This window comes from Labrus mixtus, chromosome 6 (genome assembly GCF_963584025.1).
Source record: "Labrus mixtus chromosome 6, fLabMix1.1, whole genome shotgun sequence".
NCBI lineage: Eukaryota > Metazoa > Chordata > Actinopteri > Labriformes > Labridae > Labrus > Labrus mixtus.
The window spans coordinates 8,174,011-8,186,657 of NC_083617.1; the positions used below are offsets into that span (position 1 = coordinate 8,174,011).

General features: G+C 41.6%; 1 protein-coding gene across 2 annotated transcripts in view; it reads right to left on the reverse strand.

The window, feature by feature from the left end:
- The window catches only part of lzts2a (leucine zipper, putative tumor suppressor 2a), a 47,627-nt gene that overhangs the window by 15,638 nt on the left and 19,342 nt on the right, over nt 1-12,647 (reverse strand). The window contains exon 2 of one of the 2 annotated variants that reach the window (XM_061039816.1): nt 10,321-10,427. The gene's annotated coding sequence lies outside the window, so the exon portion shown is untranslated. Of the gene's footprint in view, nt 1-4,957; nt 6,693-10,320; nt 10,428-12,647 lie in introns of those variants that run through there. The other variant, XM_061039817.1, reaches the window with a different exon arrangement.

Here is a 12,647-nt window from a genome sequence, read left to right on the forward strand (position 1 = left end):
GTTAATGAATAGGTGAATGAGTGAGTGAGGTCTGTGTGTGTCAGACGGTCTGACAGCAGACAGGTTGGCTCTTTAGCATCTCAAAGCATCTGGCCTCAATTCAGACGTGAGAGGCTGCTGGAGAGTGGAGTGACCGAGGACTGGAATTCTTTTTAACATCTCACACACGTACACACACACACACACACACACATGTATAACTGCAGAGAAACTCCCTGTGGGGGTTGACAGTGAGAGCAGCCAGCAATCTATTGAAATTAGATTACATGAAAGTAGCGACAGAGCCTTGTGAAAACACTGTGGTAATTTGGGGACCCAATCTGCCAATCACTTATTTAGGGGTCCTGTTTCAGCTTTGAGTTACTACTGCCCTCAAACCAATAGAGGTTGCACACATATATTTTCAGGTAAAATGTTTGCATTAAAAAGTGTTGCTGTATGTACTTAAAGCCACAGTAAGTAATATAGTTTCACAAACATTTGTCAGAAATAAGACATTTTGATCATTGCATGTGACTTACAATTTCAATTGAAATATTCCCTTTTAATAAATGTGTGTCTGATCAGTGTCTGTGAGTACTTTGCATTATGTGTTTTAATTTTTTAAATTGGAGGTCTGAATCAAACAACCAATCATGGTTGGTTTGCACGTGTCTAGCCAATCAGAGTGACTCTGTGAGCTGAATATTTAAACTAGAATCATCCAGCTTCAGTGTTTTGTTCTGTAGGAATGTTGATGTTGCTTACTGCCACTTTAATGAACATTTAGGAAAAGTGACGCTGTGATGTGAACGTCCCTCATTCATCATAACAACACTCAATGGTGCAAGAATGTCTGTCCTGATAACAGAGGTATTCTTCCCTTCACATATCTAACACTGATGGATTGAATAAGAGACAGTTTTTTTTTTTTTTAAATTAAATATACATTTATTTTTTTTTACATTTAACTAAAGACAGAAGTCACAGTTTGACTTTGTGTTTATGTCCATACTGTAGATATTGAGCTGCAGTTAGCAAAGCTCGTAAAAAAGTAAACTAGCAGCCAACATGCTCGAGTGGCCCGGTTCAGGAAAAAAGGGGCAACCACTTATATGTAGAAAAATACTCCAGTGTAAAAATGTCAGGACTTCCTTGTGTTTCCACTGGGTAGGCTACCTAGGAAACTCAAAAGACTAACCTTTAAAAAGTTACGCCAAGAACTATTTGACCCAAGAATAAGAAAGTAATCATTAAAAAGATTGTACTCAAGTACCAAGTAAGAAGACATTTCAATGAGAATATTTCCAAACTCTGAAGCTAGACAGTGTTGGATTACAGTCAGATGGCATAGGAGACAATTTAGGTAACAGTATGTAAAAAAAAAAAGGAAGATGGCTGACATTCCTAGTCTGCTGTGACTGTTGGATTTTCCAGGAGTATTTCCAGCCACTGACAGTTATCCAGCGGCGGTCAGTGGTCGGACCTGCAGACACTGGAAATACCGAGAATGCCATGTGGTAGAGACGCGGGGCTTAGCATGGCCAGAGGACTACTGTTTGTCAAGATCAGCTCAGACTTAACTCCTCGACTTTGATTGAAAAGAATATTTTGCGGGGCAGCTTTCATGTTTTATCAGGTCGTTTGTCTTTGGCACGATGATTACTTGGGTATATTTTGGAAAATCCAGGTGCTGGGGCTGCTCTGACTTCATTGTTCCAAAAGTGGAGAGAGAAGTCACGTTTTCCCTCCTAAACTTCCCTTCCTTCCCCCCCTGCTGCTCTGGCTGCAGAGGGCTATTGTTTCAGTTTTACAGAGAGCAGACAGCACAGAGAAGGGGCCTGTTATCTCGTACTGAAAGCAAGAACACTTTTGACTGACAATGTGACCCACAATGTGAGGGAGAATGAGGAGGGGGGCAGTGACAGGAGTCTTGATTATAGGAGAGGCTGTTTTGCTTCCTTCACTTCAGGCTTCAATGAGGGAAAAAAAAAAGTAGGCCAAGATATCTAAAAATTTCTCAGCAAAGGTGTCAAAGCTTTATTTTTGAAATCACTGATCAAAGCCAAGGCAGAAAATAACGCACACAATGCCGCCCACACACCCTGTGCAACTAAAAACAGCCAGGCAAATGAGTCCCACAGCAGCTATTACATAAGCAGCACCGCCTCAGTTTTAAGTGTGCCAACCTCGATGTATGATATATAATTCACTTCTACTCATCCAAGAAAATATCTGACATGGTGAAGGAGCACACGTGTGTTCAGACAAACTGAAAACTGGAGAAAAGATGAAGTGGGGGGGGGGGGGGGGGGGGGGGGGGGCGTAAACTAGCATGGAAAACACTAATTCAGCAAACTGAGAAGAAGCCAGCACCACTCCTCATTTTTGCTGTCTCTCACTTTTCCTGTGTTTTTCTGTCTGTTGGCGCTTCCACACTGCCATATTGGAAGGCAGGATACTTCGCCATGCTCTTCTGCTACGCCGTAAAGCAAAGTATATTCACACACTGGGGCACCAATGTTACGCCGTTACAGATACAATGTGTAAGTACAAAGGTGTAATGATGGAGCCAGGTTAGAGCGCTGTCCTGAACCGCAATCTGTAAATGTGTCTCCTTCATTCTGTGTTACTTTAACTCTTCTCATCTAAAGGCTTCACATGCTGTAAATATCTTGTGTGATATTAGGCTGGACAGGATCCATGGAAAATGACAGAACTGAAGATGGGAAGCAAAAAATTGTATCTTAATCCTGTTTCCTATTTTAAACGATTTTTTCTAGTAGTCTGATCAGCGAGGAATGAAGACATTCAAAAAACACAAACCTGAAGGTCAACTGTTTTTATTTCACCCAGCATTGTACACTCTCACCTTCTTACAAGGAAAAAAGTTGATTTGCTCCACTCTAAAACGGTATCATTTAACCATGAACAAGAGCAACAAAATGTCCATTTTTGGGGGGCCGCATAGCTTAGTGGTTATGTTGCACGCCCCATGTACAGAGGCTATAGTCCTGGTCACAGCGGCCATGGGTTCAAATCTGACCTCTGCCCTTTGCTTCATGTCATCTCTCAGTCTCTCTTCCCAACATTTCCTGTCTCTCTTCAGCTGTCCTATCCAAAACTGTATCTTGGAAAAAAAAGACAAGTTTTCTACACAATGCAGCTCACACTACCTGTTCACAATGTTCTCAAGTTATCAAAAATTCTCCAAGTTGATACTTTCATGTGATTATTGTTAGAAAAATCTCCAAGCAGGGCAAATTCCATCATTTTGTAGCAATTGGACCTCCTTTAAAGATGACATTTTGCTGTTATTTGAAAGCTTATCCAAAGTTTGTGTGCATGTTAGGATGGTCCACATTTGACTTAGTGAGTACATGTCCCCAGCTCATAAGCCTTCAGTGGAAAAAAAGGGCACAGAAGATAACCTAATAGAGTTTGAAATATTTGGGATTGAGGAAGTGATTTGTTGGATGATAAGCTTCACAAATCTAAGAGCGGTATCAAATCTACACTTGGATAGAATGACAAAAATCAGGAAGACCAAAGGCGAAATAGCAATTAAAGGTCTCATTGCCTTTTATTTGGAGCTACTTCACAATCTTTATCGCTGTACTTAAACACACCGTAGAGACACATTAAGCATGAGTCAACGTGGCTGGAAAGGGTTACGTACGTATCTGCTGAAACACGTGACTCACATCTACCTCATTTGTTTTGTTAAGTGCAATGAGGTAACCCATCTTCTCCACGTCTTTACCCCCTCTCCAACTCCCCTCCTCCACAAAACTCGAGGTTTAACTGTACGTCAACATTTGCGTCTTGACACCTGCCCGTTTACAGCCACAATGTTTATGGAGTCAAACGTCACTCCTTCTAGCTCTGCCAAAAGCCAGACTGGGTAATTACAGTCTTCCATCCAACATGCGTTCAAACGAAACCTCAACATGACACCCTCAGACAGACAGATACTACAAAGAGTGTCCAGGCCTCTAACCGCTCTGACCAAACATGTATCTGCTGACACATAACAAACTACAGTATGTGGCCACGCAGCAGCATGTTTCTCCAAAAATGCTCAATCATCAAAAGTAACACAAAGATTCTCTTTGACTTTTCTGTGTAAAAACATGTAAGGGTCAAACTTTGAAGACGCAGCCTAATGATCTGCTGGAAATATATCTGCTGCCTCATGCTCTTTCTTATCTTCAGAGTCAGTGGGCAGACGGATTGAATAACACCCTCCTCCTCCTCCTCCTGCTTCTTCTTCTTCTTCTTCTTCTTCTTCTTTCTCCTCCAGGCCAACTGTCCAAAGGATAGGACAGCTTTTCTAAAGGCTGGAATTTCAAATCAATAGACTGGAATGAGCAGATTACCCAGGATCAGGATTAGAAAAATCTGTGCTCCCACACACACCACCAAAAAAACTCATCAGCCCACCTCCCAAAGTCCATAGTGTTGAGTGTTAGTGCAGCCCGAACGTCTCAAGGGTCATATGGAGCAGAAACATGAAAACTAACTTTATGTCAAAGCTAGTAAGCTCAGTCTGAACCATGTTACTCTCCTTTGTCTCTATTGTACCATTCAAATCTCATTTCAACCACATATTAACCACAACTTTTTTTCATTGCTAAACTAGATTCCAGCCCTGTAAAAATCTGTGTTTCCACGAGAGTAGGCCCGCCAAGCTACTTTTGTCTTCAACTCTTTCCGCTACACACCTTCCATTATTGGCATTTCCGCAGCTGACACCCTTTTAAGTGGCTTCCCGCTGACTCAAGGTGCTCATGAATACAAAGTTCCCCCCCCCCCAAGCAAATTCATGCAAACGGAGCCAACCTGGGATAGGGAGCAGCGCAAAGAGAGCCCAAGTTTTAAGACATACACTCGTATTTCACACACACGCTTCTGCAGACACAAGCACACACACACACACACACACACACACACACACACACACACACAGCACACTCACCCCAGTGAGAGCCCTGCATCGCTGCCTTTACTTGTCTCCGTCTCTCTTGGAAAAAAAAAAAAAAAAAAGAAGTAAAAAAAAAATCACTCCAGTCCTGTCTCCTGTCTCTCCTTTATTCCAGTCATCTACCTCGTCCTCGCAAAAGTCCACCGTCCTGCTGTTAACAAATCACAACAGGACTTCATATCCCGACTCTTTCAAATGGAAGCCCCCTTATTTTCCTCCTCTCCTCCTCTCTCTTCTCACTTCACTCCACTGTTCCTCCTCTCAGTTTTCCTTCCCTGCTGTCTGCCTTAGCACCGCCTCCCCCTCCTCCTCCTTCTCCTCATTCCTCCCTCCCCTATCTCACTTTTGTCTACCAGCCCCCCTGCTTCTAGTTTCCCTCTTTTAACACACACTACTCTCCTCTCCTCCCCCTTCTCTCTTTAGCCAGAGCTTCATCCATCCCCTTCTTTTTCACCCATATTCTCCGCATCAACACAATCCTGCACCAGTTTCAACATCTTTCCCCCCCCCCATGTTTCTGTTTTGGGGGTGTTTGTAAAAGCAGAACGGCCCACATTCATCTGGGGAACACCTCCTCTTACTCCCAAATTGAAGCATTTGTCCCCAGGCTTAATAACACTACAGTTACTCTACATTATGCAATTATCAAACAACAAGGACTACATGAAGAGCTGTAGTCGCCTCAGAGAAAGGGGAGTCGGTTCGTTCAGACGGGGTACGTTACATAACGTGTTTCTGCTGCTCTTTGCACACTCCACATGCGTTCCTGTGCACATGAAGGGGAGCAGGTAACAATGCAGGGAGTGAATGAAGAGAAGGTCAAAGCACAGCACTTTGGAAAGCGTTTCTCTTGTATTATGAGTGATGTGATGAAGCTGTTCAGAGGTGATTAAGTGAAAACAAGTGGTGCAGTGAGATGGAGTACTGGAGGTATACAAAGGCAGCAGCATTGATTATTTGTTCAATCTGCTGTAGTGATTGTCAATCGTTTGGTTATGTGAACTCCTCAGATGAGGCAACTTCTACTGTCACCCTCTCTTCATACATTAAAGCCTCAGTGTGGACATTTTTCTGTCAAGACTCATACAAAGAGATTTAGGTTTTCTTCTCAGTATGCTTGAACATTTCTAGCATGAGGAAGTTAAAATAATGTTTTTCACTCCTACTTTTTCTTTCTCTAGTAACCCATCAGCGCTCCGCTTTAGATCCAAGAGCCCAAGGTGATGTTTTGTCTTTCTTGCCCAGGGGATATAGACAAAATCCCACAGACACTTACCTTTTTGAATAACATAAAAAAATATCACTGAGTACAGAAACTCATCACTGTGAGACGCTTAAGACACCAAACTATAAAGCCCTTTTTAGTCGTGCAAAATGTAGCTCTGAAACTACAAACTTCTGCACATTCCAGACTGAAATCACTCAACAAATATTAAAATAACTTTAATACCCTTTTGTAAACGAATCCTTGGTATCTAGATATCAAATCCTGATTACTTTTGTGATCCACACATTTTTACTAAGTGGCGACTCAAAGGCTGAATATGAGATTTAGTTTAAGCTTGTCTCCGTCTACCTGCAAATACAACGGCATTCACATCAACCTTTCCTTTATCTTGAGTGCTATTAGCACATTAGCATAACACACTTTACTAAGAGTGTTCACATGTTGACCCTACTGCATATAAGCTTACTTGCTTCTTCCAATGAGAGGATGTTAAGATATGCAAGAATCTGGGATTAATCTCCCTGACCAGTGAATTGATAACTTGATTATAATTTAATTTTAATTTGTCCATACGTTTGTCATTCATTAATTTATCAGTTGTTTTTTTGCTCTGCTTTTTGGCACACAACACTAACAACTCTTGGTATATTGTTGTATGCTTCCATGGAAAACCAGTAGGAGGGCTTAGTAATGCTGGAGAAGAATACTGTGTTTGTGTGTGTGTGTGTGTGTGTGTGTGTGTGTGTGTGTGTGTGTGTGTGTGTGTGTGTGTGTGTGTGTGTGTGTGTGTGTGTTTCTCCTCTTTCTCTCTCTCTCCCTCTCTTTACTGGAACTTCCCCTGTAGCTCCCTTTGAGTCCCACGGCCGAACAACAAGTGAGAAGAGAGTTCACTTCTGCTCTCTGACTTGGCACTTTACTGCCATTAACACAGCCCGCCTCTCCATGCTGGAAACACAACACCAGAAAGCTTTTCAGTCTTTTTTTCTTTTACTTTGTGTGTGTGACAGTGAGTAAGCGTGTGTGTGAGTCAGCAGATGTTTCTATCATAACCTCAAAAAAGGTAATAATAACTCACAAACTGAGTGCATTCCTTCAGTGTTACATGTTTAACCTTTATGAGTCAGAACAGACGAGGAGGCCGAATGTGACATTACATGTGAAAGCAAACATGTTTAATTTAACTCGCTTTAATTTTTATATAATTTTTTTGTTCTTATTATTTATCTAATACATTGAAATATCTCTATTACTTAACAGAATTCTCAATAGGAAATAAAACGCTCATTTATGGCCACTAGGGGGCAGTGGATTGGCTGTAAACACAAAATCCACATGATGTCAATCAATAAAGTTTTTATAGCCTCTAAATGAAGCATATAAGGAGCCACATTAGCCTCTTTCACACATGCGCTGCACTCCTGAAAATGTTTCGACATTATCTGCACGGGATGCATGTTTGAACACAAAAGGCCGACTCATGTCCTCCAACTAAGGCAGACATTTTTCTGCTAGCCCTCGTCAATAACGACGTTCACACTGAGTGGAGTTTTGTGGTTTTATAGTTTTTGCTGCTAGCCAATGTTGCCAGGGTTATGTTTATTTTTGTAAAATGTAGAAACGTCCTCATACATGTTGTCTTTGTATTTCCTTAGTCACGTTAAATAAGATTCCTCCTCCTGTATGCGGCACCCAGCCTCCCCGTACCTAAACCGAAGAGTATTTCAAGGTTTGAGACAGCATCCAACAAAGATTATCACCTGCTGTGAGGTGCAAAGTGAAAGGCAGTTTTCTGTAAATATTAGGGCCTGAAAGCCATGAATCTCCCGAAAGTGTGGAGTGTGGAGTCAACTGGATTTGTGATTTGGCCGTCTGATGATTTGAAAACAAATCCTGCTCCTTTGACTTCATCTTTGGTCTTTAGCAACTCCTGAGGGATAAACATGCTGTTCCTGTTGCTTTATGCTATTCACAACTTCAACCAGGCCTGATTAAATACAATTATTTTTTTCCATCACTAAATTGGCACCAATTGATTTGAAGGTAGCTAATAGGTAGCTAAGCTTCACCTGAGTACATAAAACAAGTGTAAGAGCATGGCCATTATGCCAATACCTCCAAACCAAGCATGCTGTTTTTATATAAAGTACTTTGTGCTACATTATAAGTGTATGAAAAGTGCTATACAAATAAAGTTTGATTGATTGATTGATAGCACACATAGCAATAAAGATCTAATTTCAATTTATTTTGCAGCCCTAATTTCTACAACAAGGACGCCTTAGACGCTGTAATCTTTCCTGTCAACACAGCAGGTAGAAATGTTGCGGTGTTAGGTGCTTTTAATTCTGCTTTGATCGCCTTGCATGCACATTTTAGCAAATATCTGACCGAGTGTGTGAAATAAACTGCAGTGTGCTGGAGCTATTTAAACCTCTTCTTGCTGACAGCAACACTGATGAGACGGAGTCTTTTGTATTTTGAAAGTGACCTTGCCTATGCAGGCGCGGGGTATCAATGTGGGACAGCTAATGAGTGGGCCGGCTCATGAAGGAAGGGGACAGCTGGGCTGGGACAGGTGGAGCTGGACTAGAGGAAAGACGGAACAGAGGAGACATCAGTGGATCTGAAATGGAGACGACGGAAAGAAGAGCGGAAGACAGCTGCTGCTGTGTTGACCACATATTATTATCACCACATATAACTTACAAAGCACTGCACTTTACTGTGAGGACTGAGCTGATAGAAACGATAAGGGTAATGCCAGGGTACTGTGGATGCTCAAGGCCAAAAAAAGAAAAAGAAACACATCTGAGTTTAAACCCCAAGAAAACCCCAAACCCACCACAGCCTCCTTTATGTGTTATTAAGATAATAATAGACATCAAAAGCGCCAGAAACAAGTTTTGATACAAAACAGAAATATTCTCATTTATGTTTCTGCAAACTTTTATACTGAGTTTGTGTTTGGCATGCAAGCTTTGGTATTAATTACAACAACTAGTACACAATTATTTCTGCAGACCAATTATAAGAAAAGTACATTACAGGGAACTATTGAATTTCAGTATCAGCTTCCTCCTTGGGCTGAGAACTGACAACTGCGGGTGTTAAGTGTTAGAGCGGTTTTCTATTTGTGGCTTCTGGAATTCAGTTCCAGCCATTGATGATTTATTTTCCAACGCAAAAGAAAAACAGTCATTAAGCATTGCATTTCTAGACTTGAGAACCACAGAAGTGTCTCATGTGTGGAGTCAGGCAGATGTTGATCAAAATGTGAAATGCCACACCAACACTGTTGAAAAAATTATCCATATAGCGAAATCCATTCTTTGGGCTATTTTACCTTCATTGGGAAGGAAAGCTGAAGAGAGACAGGAAATGTTGGGAGGGGAGAGAGGGAAGGATGACATGCAGGAAAGGGCCGAGGTCAGATTTGAACCCACAGCCACTGCGACAAAGACTGTGTTTTGTCCAAAGTGGTCGCCAAAAGCAACATCGCTCAAAAGTTCCTTACAGGAGCTTTAATGAAAATATTAACTTTGATATTATAAATGCAATTTAACAATGAAAAGCCATTTTTATAAAGGCTGTAAAGGAAGTAACACAATATATTATTTTAAGGACTGGAGTGTTGAGAACATTTAAATTTGCAACAGAAATAAAGAAACACTCCTTCCCGGGCAGCCTTATGGCACATCACAGATTTATCCTCAAATTCCTGACCCCTTTGACCCCCGATCTCCGCCCTCCTCTCCCCTCTGTCGCACACTCCAACTGCCATCCATCTCCAAAACAAATCCCTAAATGGACACTTCAAAGAGGGAGGCCAAGACCCCCCATTTCCATAAATGTGTGTGCGTGTCTGTGTGTGACAAAGTGACCACAGCGGGTCACTCCAAACTGAGCCCACACCACCAAATAGTCAGACCATTGATCAACGTCCCCAGACTCCCTGAAAGACAGGAGAGAGAAAGAATAACACTGATAGGGCGGGAGAGAAAGAGAGAGAGGACAAGAGGAGTAGGAGGAGTGGAGGGGGGGAATGCCTGAGTCAGCAAATATTGAAGGTCAGCGTTGTCAGAGAAGGGTTTTGTCTGCAGAGGGCATTTTTTTTATTTTTTATTTTTACCTCAGAGTGCCGACCAGTGTTCCCCTCCTGGAGGTCTGGGGGTAGAATGGAAAAGGCAGAGAGTTCTCATCCCAGGATCTCACTCCACTCTGACCTCCTCCTCCGACCTGAGGGAATAAAACAGAGAGATAATGTTTACCTGTTGCCTCAAAATTGGACTTGGTTTTGATGCGTCTTATTGAGGTTGCAGATTCTGATGCTAATGACCACTAGGGGGCAGCAATAACAAGTTTTAAACAAATCATTGTCATATCCTCACAATGATGCCGACATGTTAGCAGACAGACTAGTTAGCAGTGATGGAGTAACATTATCATTAATTAAGATTCATGTTTCTCGCAATCTGAAAATATATATGAATAGATATCATATTTATTACTGTATTTATCTTAACCTACTCTTGTTGTTATATCTGAAAACAGCGGCCTGCTGCAGTCGAAAATGATGCTACTGGAGAAGTTTTAATAAGCAAATACATTTCAGGTATTAGCCCTAAACAATATGATTAAATTCACTTCAAAGAAAATATCGGTTGATTTATGACTTAGTGGTTCTCAACTGCTGGGTCCCAAAAATGTGTTGCAGAAACAGTTTTTAGTAGTCGGTGCCTGGAAAAAAAATGGTGTCAAGAAGACGATGGAGCGCTTTTTAAACGTGTTTGTTTTGTTCTGTTTCTTTGTTCTGTCACATGTTTTGTACCGCCTGAAGAACAAAATGCACAATTCTTTATAAAATAATTCTGATTGGTTAAAAAACAAACAAAAAAAAATCCAGAAATGTGGGGGTTGTGATTTTTTTAATGGAGGAGTTGGTGGTGGGTCCTGAGGCTAAACCAGTTTTCATTGTGGTGGTGGGCACACAGGTGCAAAGGGTCGATGGCTCGATCCCCAGCTCCTCTTGTGTACATGTTAAAGTATTCTTGGACAGGACACTTCAACCCCAAAATGCCATCAGAGCTGTAGCCTGCTGTGTATGAATGTGTGTAATGCTCAGCTGATTAATGGCCTTGAGGGACACATTGTTAATGTGTCAATGTGTGTGTGAGAGAATGAATGTGACATGTAGTTTAAAAGTTGCCTTGAGTGGTCGGAAAAAGAGAAGCTCGTTGTACAAGTGCAGTCCAGTTAACATTTAAAATATTAATGATAGCCAATGAGTATTCAAGGCTGCTGAGGTTACGGCAGGGTAACTAGAAACACCGGTCTGAAGTTCATCTCCGAAGAAAAAAAAGACGTTGGTGTTACATCTTTCTCATCATTCTTTCTCCTCACTCGTGTCATCTCCTCTTCTGTCACCTGTCACAGAAAGCTCAAAACAACCCCCACCCCCGTCTAAAAGACACACAAGCCTTAAGAGTTCACAACCTTACCCATAGGCTGTTAAAGTTAAAAAGTGAAGAGAACAAACAACTACTCCATTGCAACTCATGAAAAGTGGGAAAAAGTTAAAAAAAAATGTTTTAAAAGAGAATGAGGTAACAAGGCAGTAGAGCTTTGTAATATATTGATTTCGCTCGTAATACCCTAAATTAGCTTGAAATGTGTTTTCCTAGTTTATTGGCTGGGGGAGAGTCTATCAAAACAAATCTCTGAGCTTATCCGTCTTCAGGAAAAAGAATTGAGCAATGAACTCTTCTGTATTGCACATCCTACATACAGACCAAGAGAAAGATGCTATCTTTGATTCGTACACAGAGAGTGTTAACACTTCTCTCTAAACAAAATGTAAATGCTCCTTTCCTTTTATAATTACATTTTTGTATCCTCTGATCTCACCCCTTCTTTCTCTCCACCGCCTCGCCTCTCTCTACACAGGCAGCCAATGAGGTAATCAGTCTGCTTGTAACAGTCTGATAAGTGAAACGATAGAGCTATTGATTTTGGCCAGTCTGTCCCGGTGCAGGGGTCAGTGCTGCCACATCGCCCGGCTGCCAGGACGAGTCTAAAAGCTGCTTTCAGGAGCCACGAACAGATGCTGACTGGGCTCTTTCACAGCTATTGTCACACAGAGATGGACTGTAGGAATATGGACAGCCAAGTTTACAGATTTTCCATGGTGCAAAAAGTATGGTCAGGTATCAGCTGGAGTGGGATGTTGTGTTTTAGCTTCTCAGAAAATCAGCCATCAGGGGTCAAACTTTGATCAACAATCGATGGGATTCCTGCAGCACATGTCTTTCAGATGGATAAAAGGGGACATCTGTCTTTAAATTGTAATGACATTAACCCCACTTATAAGACAGAGCTACTTTAATAGAATTGTGTTTATACCAGAACAAGCTAAAGCTGAAAAGATCAGAAGCTCAACCTTTTACCCAGCATCTTTCT